The sequence below is a fragment of the Nannobrachium achirus genome (assembly GCF_963921795.1).
Source record: "Nannobrachium achirus genome assembly, chromosome: 24".
NCBI lineage: Eukaryota > Metazoa > Chordata > Actinopteri > Myctophiformes > Myctophidae > Nannobrachium > Nannobrachium achirus.
Window position 1 is genome coordinate 37,474,902 of NC_137831.1, and position 21,970 is coordinate 37,496,871.

The following is a 21,970-nucleotide window of genomic DNA, read 5'->3' on the forward strand; positions in this document are numbered from 1 at the left end:
GTACATGTTTGTATCCTAGAAATACCGGTACAAGTCGTCAAATGCACTAAAGCAACATCTGGTATGTCTTTTTCTCTTATGTTATAACCTGTCTATTGTGTATTAATTGCGACCGTCAGGGAGCAGTTTACTATGAAAACCTCCACCGGCCGTCTGTCCGTCAGTCACACGTCACACGTCACACCTTTGCCCTGCTCAGATCTCTGCATCAGTATGACATCACACCACATGTGTACACAAACCTTTGTGTACGTTGCTGTGGCAACAGTCTGTTGTTGCTGGTCTGTTAGTGTACGTTAGCAACCACCTTAGCAACCATGGTTTTACCCTAGCAACCAACTGTTTACCCTAGCAACCAACTGTTTACCATAGCAACCATGTTTTTTTACCCTAGCAACCAACTGTTTACCATAGTAACCAGATACGCAGAGCAGGGATCTCCATATATGGGCATAAACAGGTGACATCACACTGATGTCAGATACTCAGAGCAGGGATTTCTCCATAATATATGGGCATAAAAGGGATTCTGTTAGGGATCTCCATATATGGGCATACAAGGGATTCTGTTAGGGATCTCCATATATGGGCATAAAAGGGATTCTGTTAGGGATCTCCATATATGGGCATAAAAGGGATTCTGTTAGGGATCTCCATATATGGGCATAAAAGGGATTCTGTTAGGGATCTCCATATATGGGCATAAAAGGGATTCTGTTAGGGATCTCCATATATGAACATAAAAGGGATTCTGTTAGCTGTTAGTGATCTCCATATATGGGCATAAAAGGGATTCTGTTAGGGATCTCCATATATGGGCATAAAAGGGATTCTGTTAGCTGTTAGTGATCTCCATATATGGGCATAAAAGGGATGCTGTTAGGGATCTCCATATATGGGCATAAAAGGGATTCTGTTAGGGATCTCCATTTATGGGCATGAAAGGGATTCTGTTAGGGATCTCCATATATGGGCATAAAAGGGATTGTATCCCAGATGATGCCCTGTTAGGAGATCCACACTAACAGAATCCATATATGGTCCTACCGACAGCTGCTATAAGCCAACCCTGGCGATAAGGTCTGAGTCGAAGAAATGCTTCTTTCCTGGCAAGAATTGCCCCTTTATACTGTAGGGCTCGTTTGTGTATTGTATGACATCACGCCACATCATCGGCTGAGGACTGTGTGATGTCATCATATCTCCATATATGGAGACATAAGTTGCTCATGCCCAAATATGGGCTGGTGAGGTCAGACTTAGTGTGATGCGTAGGTTATCTCCATATATGGAGATTCAACTTCAATGAGTAACCATGGCAAACTGTCAACTGCCCGTATGTCTTGATAATTGGTAAAACAAACTTTTGGCCTATTTGTGGAGATAAGCTCCCGATTAGGGAGTCTTACTGGTTGCGACCGTCAGGGAGCAGTTTACTATGAAAACCTCCACCGGCCGTCCGTCCGTCCGTCCGTCCGTCGGTCACACGTCACATGTCACACCTTTGCCCTGCTCATATCTCCGCATCAGTATGACATCACACCACATGTGTACACAAACCTTAGTGTACGTTATTGCTGTGGCAACAGTCTGTTGTTGCTGGTCTGTTAGTGTACGTTAGCAACCACCTTAGCAACCATGGTTTTACCCTAGCAACCAACTGTTTACCCTAGCAACCAACTGTTTACCATAGCAACCAGATACGCAGAGCAGGGATCTCCATATATTGGCATAAACAGGTGACATCACACTGATGTCAGATACTCAGAGCAGGGATTTCTCCATAATATATGGGCATAAAAGGGATTCTGTTAGGGATCTCCATATATGGGCATAAAAGGGATTCTGTTAGGGATCTCCTTATATGGGCATACAAGGGATTCTGTTAGGGATCTCCATATATGGGCATAAAAGGGATTCTGTTAGGGATCTCCATATATGGGCATAAAAGGGATTCTGTTAGGGATCTCCATATATGGGCATAAAAGGGATTCTGTTAGTGATCTCCATATATGGGCATAAAAGGGATTCTGTTAGCTGTTAGTGATCTCCATATATGGGCATAAAAGGGATGCTGTTAGGGATCTCCATATATGGGCATAAAAGGGATTCTGTTAGGGATCTCCATATATGGGCATGAAAGGGATTCTGTTAGGGATCTCCATATATGGGCATAAAAGGGATTGTATCCCAGATGATGCCCTGTTAGGAGATCCACACTAACAGAATCCATATATGGTCCTACCGACAGCTGCTATAAGCCAACCCTGGCGATAAGGTCTGAGTCGAAGAAATGCTTCTTTCCTGGCAAGAATTGCCCCTTTATACTGTAGGGCTCGTTTGTGTATTGTATGACATCACGCCACATCATCGGCTGAGGACTGTGTGATGCCATCATATCTCCATATATGGAGACATAAGTTGCTCATGCCCAAATATGGGCTGGTGAGGTCAGACTTAGTGTGATGCGTAGGTTATCTCCATATATGGAGATTCAACTTCAATGAGTAACCATGGCAAACTGTCAACTGCCCGTATGTCTTGATAATTGGTAAAACAAACTTTTGGCCTATTTGTGGAGATAAGCGACCAACGGTCGCTTATCTCCCGATTAGGGAGTCTTACTGGTGATATTATTTTAACTGACACTTAACGGTTTCAGCAACCATTTTCAGTTTGCTTAACTTTGTCCTACATTGCCAGGTAGGTTTGATTTCAAATCCACAACATGGGTTTTATTTAGAAGTTTACAACCAAATGTGTCATTTATATTTCATTGTGTTATTAATTCATGAACAACAACAACACATTAAATTAAACAAGGACACTGTACTGTACTGTCCTCCATCGTGTGGACAATAAACGATTCAGCTGTCAGACAAACTCTTGACAACTCCTGAAACTCAGGAAGGATACAGGATAAACAAATGTAATTTCATGGCGATGACAATTGGAACTGGAGCACTGTACAATAAATAAATTATCTTTTTGGGGTTCTCTCTCTTGATTGGATAAAAGTATAATATAAGGCTTTAAGGAGTAGTTCAGGAGTAGTTCACCCCCAAAATGACTTTTTTTCTATTGATTACGCATGCCATGGAGACTTGAGTTCTAATATTTTTTAGATTTTTGTCTCATTTGCATTAGGGTCCCCATCTGGAATCAATTAATCAATCAATCTGGAATGTGTTAAAGCAATTATGACATGCTGTTTTTACCAATCATATTAGTCTTTGTCGTGGTCCTTAAAACGTGTATTAAAATGTTAAAACTGCAAACTCCACTCCAGTGAGCTATGGCAGGATTTCTTCTCTCTGTGTTCTGTTGCATTTTGACTTAAGATAAAGATAATATACCTATATTCCTGTAGGTGCCATAGTTCAGGAATGTTCCTGTTAATTGTCGCCTCTTTTGGAACTTAACAACCACAGTGATAAATGTTAATAGTAAAAATTGGAACGATACAAACACTGTAAAGTAACAGCAAGGTGATAAAACCACACCCTCCCCTGGACGATGATGTGTACGTCCAGAGGCCAATTAACTCACTTTTCTGAGCCTAATAATACAAAAAAAACGCTAGGTTTCGTATAAAACCATTGTTCATTTAACACTGGAAGGAATAACTCCTTCCTCTGGGAGGCACTCTTGCGCCGCATCAACAGAGCTCCTACTCATGTACACCCGTATGACAATTGGTCGGGATGGCATGTCACTCAAATTCTTAAGGCCTGCCTCGCCGGCCCCCCTTAACATGATCAGCGCCTGTCGACTTTGAGGTCGACTATGTCACTATGGACTTCCCTGCCGATCGATGTATTAGCGGCCCAAACGGTTTCGATTACCTTGTACTGGCGGTGACGATAGACTGTGGAAAAAAAAGGATGAGTCGATGACGTCACTGGTTTTTGCGACGAATCGATCTGCTACAGCGCGTAGTAGACTCCGGCCCGCAGCCATTTTAAAACCCATAGAGGAGGGGCTGGGAGGGGCGCTTCACACAGCTCCACACAGAGACCTGTGATGTTTACAGTGTTACGATGGCGCGCCCTGGTGGTGTTTTTGGGAGTTGTTTGTTCAACAGTGTTGTACCCGAACGCGTTCAAAGAACGATCGTTCATGAACACGTTCATATTTTGGGCGAACGTGAACTGAACGTAATTGTTTTCGCTTGATGAACGATATTGTCGAACGCGGTCATTCTGACGCCCGTGAACGACGTTCGTCGGCGTTCGTCGGCCGTTCATGCGGCGGTCCGCGCCTCCGCGGTCGTCTGTCCTCTGCTCCTCTCGTCTCTCTTTTCATTCACGTGCTCCAATAGTAGGCACTGCACGCAGCAGTGCCTCGTGAACGTTCGTCGGAGGCTCCGTTGATATGCAGTGCTGTCTACTCTGCACTCTGCTCCTGCACTGTGTGTGTGTGTGTGTGTGTGTGTGTGTGTGTGTGTGTGTGTGTGTGTGTGTGTGTGAATCTCCTCCTCGTCTCGCAAGCCTGACTGACTATACTTTGTCCTATGTGTGTTGCACGGCGAGAATATCTGATCTGCAAGCTCACAACGCGTCGCATCCACGAGACAACGTGAGCTTGTAGATCAGCTATTTTAACCAACGCGGATCATGCTGTGCACGGTTTAGAAACGTCTGCCTTCTAGTGGGGTTCCTTGTACATGTAACTTTTTGTTTTTTTCTAGTGGGGTTCCCTGTACATGTAATTTTTTGTTTTCATTTCAAATGTGTGTTAAAGTTTCTTTCACTTCCAATTTGTAGATTATGGTCTATAGCACAATTTTGGTTAGAGTATCAAGACAGTAGATTGAAGAAAAATATATTTTTTGCCCTATTACCAAAATCGGAATTGTGTTTTTTGAACAATGTCTTAGTTTTCCCACAACTGCTGTGTAATATATATATTATTTTGTATTGCTATATCAAGTCAATACTGTGTGGGGAATCAATTGGAGTCAAATATTTGTTTTTGAATATTATGATATTTCACACAATGAGACAATAACATGGTTATTACATGCAGTCCTTCACAATAAGGGTGCAGGAAGACTGATGTTGTGGGCACCTCAATGTTAAGTTGGATGAAATTATTGCTGTGTGTGTTTCTATATAATATGGGTTGAGTCAATAATTTTGACAAATAATAGCATGCAGAAACGTCTAAACATTTATATAATATATAAATGTTTAGGTCTATATATATAATATATATATATATAGACCTTTATATATTTTTTCCCCTTTTTTTTGAATTGCCAAAAGTATATAAAAAAAATATGGTTAAAAAAAGAACTAAAAAAGAACTATGTAGTTCATTTTGGGGAACCATGAACTTTAGTTCATAATGGGGAATTATGAACTAAAAATGAACTAGTTCATTTTAGAAGTTCTGAACTTGAACTTGAACTAGTTCATTTTTAAAGTGAACTTTCCCAACACTGTTGTTCAAACTCAGACTATTGATCACATTAAAATATTAATATTTCCTGGCGTTATTTGCGCACATCCATATTTTAAGTTGGCTGGGAATGGGTGAGCGGACATGCCTTTGGCATAATCTTCCAAAACTGTCTCTCTGCTTTCATCTGCAAACAAAGGGACCTTACCGGAAGGAGGTACTCAGTTTACAGTTTAGGCATTTAGCAGACGGTACAGTTTAGGTATTTAGCAGACGGTACTCCTTCCAGTGTTACATGAACAATGGTTTCATATGAAACCTCACGTTAATTAGCACACTTCCAGTTCATACCTCCTTCCTCTTTGAGCCATACACTCCCGGGAGCTACGACAACCGACCTCAGATCACCCGCTCACCCACCGGGCGATGGCCACGCCCCCACTGACGTGACCCCACACCGGACCCAGGGGCGGGGAATCAAAATAAAGAGAGAGACCCTGATAAACCAAAGTCTGCCTTAAGCACTAAAGGACCACCCTGGTCAGAATAGCCGATGAAACGGCATGAACCTACAGACACCGGAAGTGGCGGAAGTGCTGTGGTTAACGGAAGTTACGTCATGCGTTGCAGTCCGTTTACATAAAGATTGTAGCTCTTAACTCGCTCTTAATAGGTGTCCTTTGTCAGAATCCATGTTTTTGTTTGGATATTGTTTATTACGAGCGCAACCGATGGTTCGGGAGAAGTAGAACATTTTTTTTCGCCAGCGGGGAATATGAAAAAACAATAACATCCGGTGAAATTCTCCCGGCTGAAGTAGCACTGTTTCATGCCGTTTCAGCCTATGGTCTTGACCAGGCTTTTCTCTTTGCAGATGAGTAAGCCTGGCTACGTGAGGCTATTTAAGGACAGGTACAGGTCTGCCTTATAAGGACCTACTAGACCAATGTGAGCTTCATTTACTAATGAGCAGACTAAGACTGCCTTATAAGGAATAGGGTCCCCCCCCCCCCCCCCACCCCTTACCAGGAAACCACTGCCCACTGGTCCTGGAAGGAGAAAGCGTGAAATGAACTGGCCCCCACCCAGTCCTCTCACCACTTAAAGGAGTTGTTCAGACCAAAACACACATAGGGTTAAATCTGCCTTTTATCATACCCCTTCATACCTGCTTTAGTCGATTTTTTTCATAGCTGCCCCTGTTGCTAGATTTTGGCTGCCCCTGTTGCTAGATTTTGCGGGCCCTCTCATAACTAACAGAGTAGATAGACTTTATTCTAGTGCGGTTATTTCTTTAGCTTCAAAGTCAGTGTTTTTTATTGGATTGTGTTTACACAACGTCCTGAGACCAACCAAACTGCTGTTTTGACCTCACAGGCACCCTTACTTGTCAAACAGACGAGAAGATCCCCTCCCTTTCTAGGCTCTCCTCTCCCTGCTCTGGTGCAGAGCAGAAGCCGTTTGATCTGAACAACTCCTTTAATTAGAAGAGGTAGCCACATTCACCCCTAGGGATGAATGCGCCAAGGATGAAGGCGCCACGTCCAGGTGATTTTAAAAAGCGCAGGAACAACAGGAACGTAGAATTGTCTCTGGGAGAGTTGAGAAACAGTACCAGTAGGTTCCTGAGTAGTGTGTTTGCTGTTCTATGCAGACAGAGAGACAGATAAGAGAATTATGTTATGGGCATGTCCGCTCATAAGTAGTCCCCCCCAGGGGACGATCACAGAATTTATCGCAGAATTCGAGGCCACCCGCTGATTTCTCGGCCATTCACGGATATTTCTGCCGTCCGCGGAATAACAGTCGCAAGTGGCGGCAGAGCGGCGGGAGTAGTTATACTACTATTATACAACGATTTGTACATGGTCTGGCCAGTGGCCACCTCATAGGACTTTGCTTTACTGGGGGAATAGCTTCCCTCCTGTTAGTTTGGCACTGACTCTGGATGCTCCAACATTCCTGATAGAAACTGTGTCCTGACATATACTGTAGTTCCTCTATATGCCTCTATGGTCCTGGCAATGACAATGCTAATGCAGAAGAGAATAATTAATAATTAGGGCCCGAACTCACACAGTGTGTGAGGACCCTATTGTAATCGTAAAGATTATTCTTCTTCTTATTATTCCCCCGAATAAATCGCGTTTTTGAGCCTTAAAACGTACTTCAAAAGTTGCACAACTTTGCACACACATCACAAGTGGCGAAAAATTACGTAATTAAAAATAAAATAAAGGGGGCGTGGCCTAATGGTGCAACAGCGCCCCCTACAAAATTTAAACGCAACAGCCCCACTATACGGTTTCACCCACAAGTATGAAAATTGGTACACACCTGTATCATGTCCGGACTCACAAAAAAGTCTCTCGGCGCCATGTCCGAAACCAAACAGGAAGTCAGCCATTTTGACTAATTAGTGGCGTTTTGGCGCATTTTTGGCGGTTTTCACGTGTTGCACTTTAACGAACTCCTCCTAGGGGTTAATCAGATCAACTTCACATTCGCTCGGCATACTCAAGACATCTTAACGATGAAAAGTTATCAAAATGGTGAGTTTTCGTAAAACGGCGTGCCCGTGGCGAAGCGTCAAACTTCCTTCACCAAACAGGAAGTGCCCCCTCTTCTGATTGGTCAATACTTGATTGTTCCTTTTTTTGGCTATTACTCATCAACCGTTTGTCGAAAAGAGTTGTGGCTGGTGTCATAAGACTTGATTAAGAGTCCTTCACCTTAGTTCCTATTTGCTATCTTTTCAATGGTTTGTAATAAGTGCAATAGTGTAACTGTGTCTAGGTATAATAACTGTAATAGTGTAATAGCGCAATAAGTGTAATAGTGTAATAAGTGTAATAGTGTAATAAGTGTAATAGTGTAATAGTGTAATAAGTGTAATAGTGTAATAAGTGTAATAGTGTAATAGCGCAATAAGTGTAATAGTGTAATAAGTGCAATAGTGTAATAGTGTAATAGCGCAATAAGTGTAATAGTGTAATAGCGCAATAAGTGTAATAGTGTAATAAGTGTAATAGTGTAATAGTGTAATAAGTGTAATAGTGTAATAGTGTAATAAGTGTAATAGTGTATAGCGCAATAAGTGTAATAGTGTAATAGTGTAATAAGTGTAATAGTGTAATAGCGCCATAAGTGTAATTGTGTAATAGCGCAATAAGTGTAATAGCGTAATAAGTGTAATAGTGTCATAGTGTAACAAGTGTAATAGTGTAATAACGCAATAAGTGTAATAGCGTAATAAGTGTAATAGTGTAATAAGTGTAATAGTGTAATAGTATAATAAGTGTAATAGTGTAATAGGTTTAATAGTGTAATAGCACAATAAGTGTAATAGTGTAATAAGTGTAATACGTGTAATAGTGCAATAAGTGTAATAGTGTAATAGTATAAGAAGTGTAATAGTGTAATAGTGTAATAAGTGTAATAGTGTAATAGTGCAATAAGTGTAATAGTGTAATAAGTGTAATAGTGTAATAGCACAATAACTGTAATAGTGTAATAAGTGTAATAGTGTAATAGTGTAATAGTGTAATAAGTGTAATAGTGTAATAGTGTGATAAATGTAATAGTGTAATAGTGTAATAAGTGTAATAGTGTAATAGCATAATAAGTGTAATAGTGTAATAACTGTAATAGCGTAATAAGTGTAATAGTGTAATAGCACAATAAGTGTAATAGTGTAATAGTGCAAGAAGTCTAATAGTGTAATCTATCTATAAATGCGAGAAGTCTCTGCGTGTGTGTTTGTAATCCGCGTATCTCGAGAACCGTTCGTCCCACCGGCTTCAGATTCGGCACGCGCGTTCCCCGCCGCGGCACGGAGTGCAGTGCCGGGCCTCGACCCGACCCGACGCGCGGTTTTCCCTAACCGGCGCGAAACGTTCGGAATCTCCTTATGCGGAAATCGGCGCAAAATCGGCGCAAGCGCTGACTCATTGTGACATCACTGCAGTGCCGGGCGCAAGCGCTGAGTCATTGTGACATCACTGCAGGCAGATACAGGGGCCTAGCCTCGACCCGACAGACTGAGATCTCCATATATGGGCATATGGGCAGATACAGAGATCTCCATATATGGGCAATACAGGGGCCTTGCCTCGACCCGACAGATATCTCCGTATATGGGCATAAAAGGGACACAGACAGATATATCTCCCTATATGGGCATAAAAGGGACACAGACAGATATATGGGCATAAAAGGGACACAGACTGAGATCTCCATGACAGATATCTCCGTATATGGGCATAAAAGGGACACAGACTGATACAGAGAATGGGCATATGGGCAGATACAGAGATCTCCATATATGGGCATATGGGCATAAAATGGACGCAGATATATGGGCATAAAAGGGACACAGACTGAGATCTCCATATATGGGCATATGGGCAGATACAGAGATCTCCATATATGGGCATATGGGCATAAAAGATGGACACAATAAAGGGACACAGACAGATATATGGGCATAAAAGGGACACAGACTGAGATCTCCATGACAGATATCTCCGTATATGGGCATAAAAGGGACACAGACTGATACAGAGAATGGGCATATGGGCAGATACAGAGATCTCCATATATGGGCATATGGGCATAAAATGGACGCAGATATATGGGCATAAAAGGGACACAGACTGAGATCTCCATATATGGGCATATGGGCAGATACAGAGATCTCCATATATGGGCATATGGGCATAAAAGATGGACACAGATAGAGTATATGGGCATAAAAGGGACACAGACAGATACAGAGATCTCCATATAATGGGGTTTGCATCCGTATATGGGCATAAAAGGGACACAGACAGATATATGGGCATAAAAGGGACACAGACTGAGATCTCCATGACAGATATCTCCGTATATGGGCATAAAAGGGACACAGACTGATACAGAGAATGGGCATATGGGCAGATACAGAGATCTCCATATATGGGCATATGGGCATAAAATGGACGCAGATATATGGGCATAAAAGGGACACAGACTGAGATCTCCATATATGGGCATATGGGCAGATACAGAGATCTCCATATATGGGCATATGGGCATAAAAGATGGACACAGATAGAGTATATGGGCATAAAAGGGACACAGACAGATACAGAGATCTCCATATAATGGGGTTTGCATTAAAGGGTGGGGCATTCATTCCCTATTTACATCGTTCCCGAGTTGGCCAGGTCGCAAACTCCATATATGGGCATAAATGGGCACAGGCAAACAGATGGTCAAACCAGGTCCTACAGAGATCTCCATATATGGGCAGAAAATGGAGGTAGACAGACATATCTCTCCATATATGGGCATAAATGGACACACGCAAACAGATGGTCAAAACGGATCCTATGACAACAGGTATAATGGGGTTTGCATTAAAGGGCGGGGCATTCATTCCCTATTTACATTGTTCCTGAGTTGGCCAGGTCGCCGACTAGACGCTCGGCCGCCCGAAGGGCGGCCGAGCTTCTAGTAAGTATAATAGTGTAATAGCGCAACAAGTGTAATAGTGAAATAAGTGTAATAGTGTAATAGGGCAATAAGTGTAAAAGGGCAATAAGTGTAATAGTGAAACCGCTGCCCCTTGTGACGTGGTAGAGCTGCGAGGGCCCGGTCATCGCTGCTTGCAGCTTTAATTAATAATTATTTTGAATAAATAAATATTACACCCATACTAGTAGGTAGTAGGTAGGCTATCCTCTAAAATGTGGTTACTATGGGCATGGTTTGGATGACAATATAGTCTTTGCAAGAGAAAGTAATTATTAAAAACAATAACAATTAAAAAAATAATAGATTTAATATTCGATTTTTATTCTAAAAAAATATTATTTGATTATTCTAACCACTAACTAGAAAATACTGTTCCTTAGAAACAGTTGTGGGCTCACTTTAAGCCAAAAAACAATGCTATAATATAGCTGCAAGCAGCAATCAAGTGGCCAAGGCAGGAAAAAATAGGAAGGGAAAAAAGCAGTGGGAAAAAAGCAGGAAAAGCAAGAAAAGTAGGGGGAAAAAAATCTAAGAAAACTAGAAGCAGTGTTCTTCCGAGAACAGGTCTCCGGCAGGTCAGGTAGGTTTTTTTGGCCTCCTGGTGGCGCTATAATAGGCCAATGTGAAAAGGGTGCCACATGTTCTTGGGCCTTTCACGGCAATCGGACGCTGCATGAGTGATTTGAGGCATTATGGTCCAAAAATGTGTTATGGGGCAGGGGTGCCGTGATGGCAGTCCAGGGGTGCCACAAGATAATTTGATAATATTTGGAATTTATTTGGACACTTAAAAAAATATTTAGTATCATTTTAAACTTGAAGTACAAATGTTTTCAGTCAGTTCTAACGGCTATTATCTCAACGTTTTCCTCGCAACATAAATGCTAAAATATGGTTTAAATGTAAGGTGCTGGGAGTGAAAATTATGAATATAATGTAGGGGTGCCTGAGCCAAAAAAGTTTGGGAACCCCTGCTGTAGTGATTATTGTCATTTTGTTTGTTTTAGTTTTGTTGTAGACTGATTTAGCTGCTTATTTGTGCATCTAAAGCTCTCTTCTACTTTATCTCATTAATGACTGCTTCAACTGTTTAACTAGACTGAATTCATTTTCTCCACACAGGCACTCCGAGGGTGCTTAAATTGCGTCCAGAAGATACCAGCTCTGGCCCTTTCCTGTGGAAACATGGCACCAAGGAGGTAGCAACGCCCTGTCCTGAAAATGGAACGTTGATCGTCAACAACATGTCCATGGACGACTTGGGAAACTATTCTGTGGAGGTGAACCGTAAACTGCAGAGAAAGACTTACTTGGTTGCGATGAGTAAGTATGAATTGTGTCCTGTGAATGATGAATGTTATATTTTTAAATGCGCATAAATATTTTATTTGAATGGTTTTGAGTTAATCGAAGGATCATGTTTAGTTCCTCTTACTTCTTACTGTGATGCAGAACATAAACAGTGCTGTGTCAGTTCAACTATTTGACCTTAAATAGTAAAACCTTTTTTTTGAGGTACTCTGTAGATAACCAGCACACACACAGTTTTGCACCAATACCTACTCGGCCTAGATAATATGCAATGCAATATCTTGTTATGTTTCCGTATTGTCTGGAAAACCAAAGTGCAGTAACTACTGTACATTTACAATTACCTCAAGATAAGAACAGATATACAATTAATGTAATTCACTTAGATGGCGATATCTTATTTGGCTGACCAGTTGAAACATTTTTAAACACATTTATTGGTTAATTTATTTTCATAGTTCCTGCACTTTGGCTTTGTAGGGCAGTGTTTCCCTGCTATAAAATATTCCATAAAACCGATTGTGAGCTTGTAGATATGTTGAACAATCTTGAAAAATGTGGAATTCTTCTTAACAATTGAACACAAACACAAAATATATTTTTCATTATAAGATTACTATTACAACTAGAAAATCTTGTTCCTTCGAAACAATTGTGGGCTCGCTTCAAGCCAAAAAACAATGGCTATAAAAGTACAAAATGTCAGGCTGTGCTCTCTTTGACGTTACTGACGCAGTCGGACACTGCATGCATGATCGCAGGCTGTGTTCATGATTTGAGGAGTTTTTGGCCACTTTATCGGTGCTTGCAGCTATATTTATTATTGTCTCCACCAGCCGAAGGCTGAGGGAGAGTATGTTTTCCCCTCCGTCCGTCCGTGCGTCCGTGCGTCCGTGCGTCCGTCCGTCCGTCCGTCCGTCCATGTGTCCGTCCGTCCGTCCGTCCGTGTGTCCTCGCAGTTTGTGTGCAGCTAATCTCAGTCACCGTTGGCCCGATCGCTGCCAAACTGAGCACACACATTCCCTGGATGCCAATCTAGAACCTCTGCCCCACATTTTTCAAATCAGCCTCATGGTGGCGCTATAACAGGCCGATTTGTGTGGCCTGGTTGTTACCAGCTAATCTCCGGCGCCGTTGGCCCGATCGCTGCCAAACTGAGCACACACACTCCCTGGATGCTAATTCAGAACCTCTGCCCCACATTTTTTAAATCAGCCTCATGGTGGCGCTATAACAGGCCGATTCGTGTGGCCTGGTTGTTACCAGCTAATCTCCGGCGCCGTTGGCCCGATCGCTGCCAAACTGAGCACACACACTCCCTGGATGCTAATTCAGAACCTCTGCCCCATTTTTTAAATCAGCCTCATGGTGGCGCTATAACAGGCCCATTTGTGTGGCCTGGTGGAGACCTGTGCTCGGAAGAGCACTGCTTCTAGTTTTAAATATTTACAGTTAAGAAGCTTTATGTCAACAAAATGTGACAACGTGATGTGTATTCCACCCCTTTCAATACTTGAGAAAACTTTAAATATGGAAGGGAGTGGTTCCATATCTGTATATTATAATCTGCTAGTTGAATATAGTACTGATTCGGCAACAGATAAATTAAATGCATGGAAATTGGACATTCTGGAAGATATTGATGACTCAGAGTGGAAACAGGCATGTGTAAAAGCACAAAAACAGACAAGTAATACAAGGTTTCCTGTCAAACTCCACCATATGACCGCCAACATTCCAGATATCTGTACTTAGTTGAGAAAGGTACCTTATTTCACTGTATGTGGGAGTGTCCTAAGATGCAAATATTTTGGAATGAAATCCTAAAATGTCTGTCAGGAATTTTTTTAAATTACCATCCAAGCACTGTATACTTGGAATTCACCCAAGGAACTTTATACATTCAGTAAAGCAAATGAAAATCTTAGATTTTGGTCTTCTCCAAGCTAGAAGGGTGGTGGCATTATGCTGGAAAAACGTTGATTCCCCCACGTTGAGGATGTGGCATCGAGAGCTTATGAACTCTATTGGGCTGGAGAGACTGACTTATATAATAGGGGGTAGACAGAGCGATTTTGAACAGCTTTGGGAGATATATATGAATGCCATGGAAATAACTACCTAATGTAATAACAATATTTGGTTAAAGAAAAAATATACAAACAATGTATGGGAATTTTGTATTATTATGAATACTAGAAGCTCGGCCGCCCTTCGGGCGGCCGAGCGTCTAGTCGGCGACCTGGCCAACTCGGGAACAATGTAAATAGGGAATGAATGCCCCGCCCTTTAATGCAAACCCCATTATACCTGTTGTCATAGGATCCGTTTTGACCATCTGTTTGCGTGTGTCCATTTATGCCCATATATGGAGAGATATGTCTGTCTACGTCCATTTTCTGCCCATATATGGAGATCTCTGTAGGACCTGGTTTGACCATCTGTTTGCCTGTGCCCATTTATGCCCATATATGGAGTTTGCGACCTGGCCAACTCGGGAACGATGTAAATAGGGAATGAATGCCCCACCCTTTAATGCAAACCCCATTATATGGAGATCTCTGTATCTGTCTGTGTCCCTTTTATGCCCATATACTCTATCTGTGTCCATCTTTTATGCCCATATGCCCATATATGGAGATCTCTGTATCTGCCCATATGCCCATATATGGAGATCTCAGTCTGTGTCCCTTTTATGCCCATATATCTGCGTCCATTTTATGCCCATATGCCCATATATGGAGATCTCTGTATCTGCCCATATGCCCATTCTCTGTATCAGTCTGTGTCCCTTTTATGCCCATATACGGAGATATCTGTAATGGAGATCTCAGTCTGTGTCCCTTTTATGCCCATATATCTGTCTGTGTACCTTTTATGCCCATATACGGATGCAAACCCCATTATATGGAGATCTCTGTATCTGTCTGTGTCCCTTTTATGCCCATATACTCTATCTGTGTCCATCTTTTATGCCCATATGCCCATATATGGAGATCTCTGTATCTGCCCATATGCCCATATATGGAGATCTCAGTCTGTGTCCCTTTTATGCCCATATATCTGCGTCCATTTTATGCCCATATGCCCATATATGGAGATCTCTGTATCTGCCCATATGCCCATTCTCTGTATCAGTCTGTGTCCCTTTTATGCCCATATACGGAGATATCTGTCATGGAGATCTCAGTCTGTGTCCCTTTTATGCCCATATATCTGTCTGTGTCCCTTTTATGCCCATATACGGATGCAAACCCCATTATATGGAGATCTCTGTATCTGTCTGTGTCCCTTTTATGCCCATATACTCTATCTGTGTCCATCTTTTATGCCCATATGCCCATATATGGAGATCTCTGTATCTGCCCATATGCCCATATATGGAGATCTCAGTCTGTGTCCCTTTTATGCCCATATATCTGCGTCCATTTTATGCCCATATGCCCATATATGGAGATCTCTGTATCTGCCCATATGCCCATTCTCTGTATCAGTCTGTGTCCCTTTTATGCCCATATACGGAGATATCTGTCATGGAGATCTCAGTCTGTGTCCCTTTTGTGCCCATATATCTGTCTGTGTCCCTTTTATGCCCATATACGGAGATATATCTGTCTGTGTCCCTTTTATGCCCATATACGGAGATATCTGTCGGGTCGAGGCAAGGCCCCTGTATTGTGAGTCAGCGCTTGCGCCGATTTTGTGCCGATTTCCGCATGTCTGTCTGTGTGTGTGTCTGTAATCCGCGTATCTCGAGAACCGTTCGTCCCACCGGCTTCAGATTCGGCACGCGCGTTCCCCGCCGCGGCACGGAGTGCAGTGCCGGGTCTCGACCCGACCCGACGCGCGGTTTTCCCGAACCGGCGAGAAACGTTCGGAATCTCCTTATGCGGGGTTGATTGTTGACATCAGGCTGTTCCGGAGGAAATCGGCGAAAGCTCTGACTCATTGTGACATCACTTCATAAAAGGCTCTGACATCACGTACGCCACATGAGTCAACAAAAAATCTCTGTGAGTGTGTATGTATGTATGTAATCCGCGTATCTCGAGAACCGTTCGTCCCACGGGCACGCGCGTTCTCCATATATGGGCATAAAATGAATGCCCCCATATATGGGCATAAAATGGATTGCAGACAGACAGATACAGATATCTCCATATATGGACAGAGGCAAACAGATGGTCAAAGATCTCCATATATGGGCATAAAATGGACGCAGACAGACAGATATCTCCATATATGGGCATAAATGGACACAGGCAAACAGATGTTCAAAACGGGTCCTATGACAACAGGTATAATGAGGTTTGCATTAAAGGGGGAACCGGCACTGTGTCTGCAACTCCATATATGGGCATACAATGGACGCAGATAGACAGATATCTCCATATCTGGGCATAAAATGGACCCAGAACTATAACTGCAGTGATCTCCATATATGGACATAAAATGGACGCCAACAGACAGACAGACAGATACAGATATCTCCATATATGGGCATAAATGGACACAGGCAGACAGATGGTCAAAACGGGTCCTAAAGGGCGGGGCATTCATTCCCTATTTACATTGTTCCGAGTTGGCCAGGTCGCCGACTAGACGCTGCAGCTTCTAGTTACTCTAAATAGGCATATGCAGGTGGTATGTGTGTGAATGTGAGTGTCTTTGTCTTTATGTATTGTATGTATCGTAAAAAAAAGAAAAAAGAATAATAATAATAATAATGTCTCTGGTTCCTCAACATCTATTTATCATACTCTTGTTGTCGGGACATTTGGTCCTTGTAAACACACTCGCAAGCACGCACGCACGCACGCACGCACGCACAACGTAAACACAAGTACTACTGTATATACACACAGATTGCCGTAAATAGCAGATCTACATGCTCACAACGTGTCAGTATTTAGATCTGCTCTTTTGTGTGTGTACGCACGCATGCATGCACGCACGCACGCACGCACGCACGCACGCACGCACGCACGCACGCACACACACACACACACACACACACACACACACACACACACACACACACACACAGTAACAATTTAGACTACATCTAGACACTCATATTTCATCATTATTCATTATATTTCTATATTATGATGACATTATATTTGATTGTAAATTGATGCTGTATTGTATCATGTTTTCCTCACCAGTTGTTCCAGTTCTCACACTGGATCCAGATACAGCACACAAAAATCTCTCTCTGTCTGGCGGCAACAAAAAGGTGACACGTGTGGAGGAGGATCAGCCTTATACCGGTACTGACCCAACAAAAAAAAAAAGATTTACCGGCCGCTGGCCACAGGTTCTGTGTACCAAGAGTCTACCTACACACTTTTATTGGGAGGTAGAGTGGAGTGGAAAGGTTTGTATAGCAGTGACAGATAGACGAATCAACAAGGACGGAGATGGTGCTGAATGTGAGTTAAGTAAAAGTACAATGTCCTGTTGTCTAGATTGTGATGAGAGCAAGAACAAGTATGTTGTCTCCGACATTGAATACGATGCTGATCATGCTGGTCTCTCTCGCAGAGTAGCAGTGTATGTTGAAGAAGGTCCCGCTGGTCCCGCTGGCACTTCCTACAAAGTGTCCTTCTACAAAGTGTACTCTGACAAAACTACACTCCTGCGTCCTACACAATCCTACACATTCCCTGAACCACCCTATGCTGGGTTCGAGTTGTTGGAGTCTGGTTCCTCAGTGACTCTGTGTCACTGAGTGTCACTGAGTGTCACCTCAGTGTTACTGAGGTGTGTGTTCCTGTAGGAACACACACTGATGCTGATGTGATGCTACACTAACACACCAGGGGCATAGTTCTGCCGATTTAAAATTACTCCAATACGGAAGTAAAACTTCCTATGATTGGCCGCTAGTTGCGCTGTTTTCCCCCCCGGCCGGTTGCAAAAAGAATTGTTCACCATTGGATCCCATTCATTTTCCCCTTTCGTGTTCTAGCCTTAATTAACATTTTCATGAATACTTTATGGTTCCTATCGCTAGTTAAAAATTGCCTTTCAATCACCATCATATGCGTTTTGTCGAAATTTGGTCAATTTATTTTAAAATAGATGATAAAGTTGCAGGGGCGCGGCTGATCCCAGATCAGCCTTTGCCCACATCAGCTCATCAGCGTCGGTCGTAATGCGACGCACTGTTAGCTTGTAGGTCGGTTTTCTTTGTACAACGGCGTATAAACATTTTTACAATATAAAACTATTATACAAACCCAGGTTACACTGTACAATATAGGCAGACGCTCTTAATCCAGAGCTATTAAAATGAGCGAGGACATAAATAAACACACATATAGGCTATTCTGTATAATTATAGGCTATAAATGTTAAAACATAGTTTTTGTTAATACGCCTATAATTTATTTACCCTTATAGGCATATCAGCCACACGACTTGGTATTTATTTATTATGAAGGAATACCTGCCCGATTGTGAAACAACTTATGAGAGCCTATATATAATGCCACCAAAACAATGCGTCTTTATTTTTTTCTCGTCATGATTTGTGCAAGTATGGCATGCCACATCAATCCGTGATCGACATGAGCCTACAGATTATCAGTGGCCACTGCCGCCACTCAGCCAAAATAGCCTATGTTCTAAGCCAATGGAAGCCTATATTATTTTATGAACTCGTCTTTAACATTGGCATATGGCATTCTTGATCATTTGTCATGTATGCCTACCACAGACTTACTTTACATTAGGCCTACTTCAGACCATTTATCAAATATTTCATGTAACATTTTGGAAACTGAAAACAGCACTTTTTACATAAATTGCATGTCCTGCTATCCTGTATCCCTTGGCATACCTCATCCTGTTGTTGGAGCCAGCTGAGTATGGGAGATCTTGGTCGGGAGCTCTTTTGGAATTTGAAGTTGGTCATAGCAGGCTTCGGCGACGTGATGTTATGGCAATTATCTGGCTTTTTGTAGGTTTAGAACGGCTAGTATAATAATGTATTTCCCCCAAGTAACCACTCGTACATAAAGTGGTATAGCCTATAATAGAATATAAAACTAAACAAAAGAAACACTCAACATTTAGCGCCTCGCCAAATGGTATTAATTAAAACATTTGAAAACGACACTGAGGCAACAGTATAATTGTTAATAGAACAGATTGCACGTCAAACAAAGTTAGCACTTACATTCACACATACAAATTTCACACAAATTAGCATAGGAACGCACACAAATAGGCATGGGTTGATCTCACATTTTATTTCCAAAATATAAACCAGAATGAAATTGACTGAATCAAAGAGGAGGATAGGCTGAATGATCAAACAAAAAATGACATGAATCAAGCGCATTTACGTTAACGATCGCTGATTGAAATAACCTCTTTAATATGTAGGAATAATTAACCCACGATAGGCTACTGCATAATGTCAGCTTAATAATTAGTTCACAAATCAATTCATTAATCCAGCTTCTCGCTACTGTAGCCTACTTAGCATGTCACAATCATAGACTGTAGTCACAATGGACGATTCATATGCATATTGCATCCATTCCTACATTAATCGCATTGTTAACATAGGTGTCACATTGACATTGTCGACAGCTTTTGTTAAGAGGTGTGAATGAAAACTATTAGTGCAACTTCAGTCCTATAAACATCACAAATCCCTGTTAATAAATATGAATACCCATGCATATTTCTCTGGACGAATGCCTCTTTGCTTTGTGAAAAGTCTAGTGGACAACTGGATTATTATAAGACCCTGCAGAACTGCACGGGCACTTTCAAAAGTAGAGTCCTCAACAAGGCTTCCAATGCGGGGTACAGAGTCCTAGACGGCCCGGTCAGGTTAGCAGCGGCTGCAGTCCAAACGTTCGGTGCACAAATCTCCGTGGTAAAATCTAAAAGTTTTTCGGACATTTACTGTCACTGCGGTCCGTCTGTGTCAGCCATACTGGATTTGTTTTTCGCTGGCTGGCTTGTGGGCGGTCCACGTTTTCTTCTTCGTCTGCTATATTTTCGGCAGACCTCAACACATTCTCCCGAGTATCCTTGCGTTGCACGTGACCGTTGGCAGCCAATAGCATCTCTGGTGGCATTACAATTCTATTTATTTCTATGATGGCGACACCCATTTCAAGGGGTGGAAAAGGGCCATTTGCGCTGCATAGAAACCAATGGCTTCGCTTCGTCCATATTTTTCTACAGTCTATGGTACACACACACACACACACACACACACACACACACACACACACACACACACACACACACACACACACACACACACACACACGCATGACACTCGCCCACACATAGCTTCAAACACACACGATCGCGCACACACATCAACACAAAGTTTAAATATTGAGAGTTCTGCCCGACAGCAACGATACACACACACACACACACACATGTGCACACATACACAGGCATAAACGTGTGCATGCCCACATATAGCCACACCCACACAGACGCACGCACACACACACGCACGCACGCACACACACACAAAAAAACAGGGTGAATATAATGAATTCAATGCAGAATAATTTACCATAGTCTTGACTAATTTACAACATGGACATCGTATAGTGAAATCAAATGTAAATAAAGGCAGGAAGTGATTATGGTTTTCAACAGCTGTTCATTTGATTCACAAAGACACCTGGATGTGATGTTTGTTGTTTTTTTTATAATCTCACTTCAGTTGTACTGAGTCTCCTCTCCACTGATACAACTCCAAGTCATTATGTTGATTCCATGTCAGGTTTTCACTGCTCTCTAGTGAGGCTATCCACAAGTTTCCCTTGTGTCCCATGAGCCTTTGCGTGAAAGTTGGGAATCACTTCCTGTCCTCTTACCTGTTTCATATGATTGGTTGTTATGCTGGCCAGCTGTGTACATTTTTCCCCAGTAAGCTTGTTGGTAAACTTGTGGATAGTTACGGTGCATTTTAACAGCGGGCGACAGCCAACCGTATTTTCCGGAAGTGCGTTCCGGGCAACTACTGTCGATAGCAGGTGATGAGGCGATGGTCGAAAAATGGCCGGAGGAACGTCGTCCAAAAACATTTTATCTATGGGGGACATTTTCCGGCGATAGCCAATAACATTCATTTGTTGCTTTGTTTACCCATTGAAGGACGTACGGTACGCTGGAACGCCTACTAGGAGATTTATCGCCCAGAGCAGCTGGCTGTTGCCCTCTGTTAAAACGTATGGTTACAGCGTGTGACTCTTAAATCTCCTCACTCCACTCCACTGATAATTTGCCAAAATTGTGAGCATTTGTGAACCTGTTAATATGCTTCAGAGTGTGAAGATTAACCCATGTTTAGTTTTGTTTCATATTTTCTCATACTGTAATAACCAACCAGTGACGCATTGTGTTAATAGTTCATTTATTATGTGACATCATTGTTATGGTCTGTTGCTTTTTAAACTATGTTTTAATAATACAATAAAGATGAACTGATTAAATATCTGATGTTCTTCACTTATTTATTAGTCTTGGTTTTAGATGTCTTTTTCATTGAAGTCTCCGGGACAGTAGAGAGATTTTTCTTTTCTTAGGATTATTTTCACACAAGACGTTCAGACTGGCATGAAAACCGTTGCTCATCAAATTTGATTCAAATCAGAGTTCTAAAGATGTGTCTCAGTCTGGAAGCTCTGAAAATCTGATCTCAAATGCCATTTATGTCACTCTCAACAAATAACAAACGGTCCCTTGC

The 21,970-nt window shown here is 42.1% G+C and overlaps 1 long non-coding RNA gene across 1 annotated transcript in view; it reads left to right on the top strand.

Annotated features, from left to right (window-relative positions):
- The window catches only part of LOC308280369, a 39,307-nt gene extending 17,676 nt beyond the window's left edge, over nucleotides 1-21,631 (top strand). The window contains exons 5-7 of the long non-coding RNA XR_013961721.1: nucleotides 20-61; nucleotides 12,043-12,243; nucleotides 17,400-21,631. This is a non-coding gene — a long non-coding RNA (uncharacterized lncRNA). The remainder of the gene's footprint in view (nucleotides 1-19; nucleotides 62-12,042; nucleotides 12,244-17,399) is intronic.
- Nucleotides 21,632-21,970: the final 339 nt, after the last annotated feature.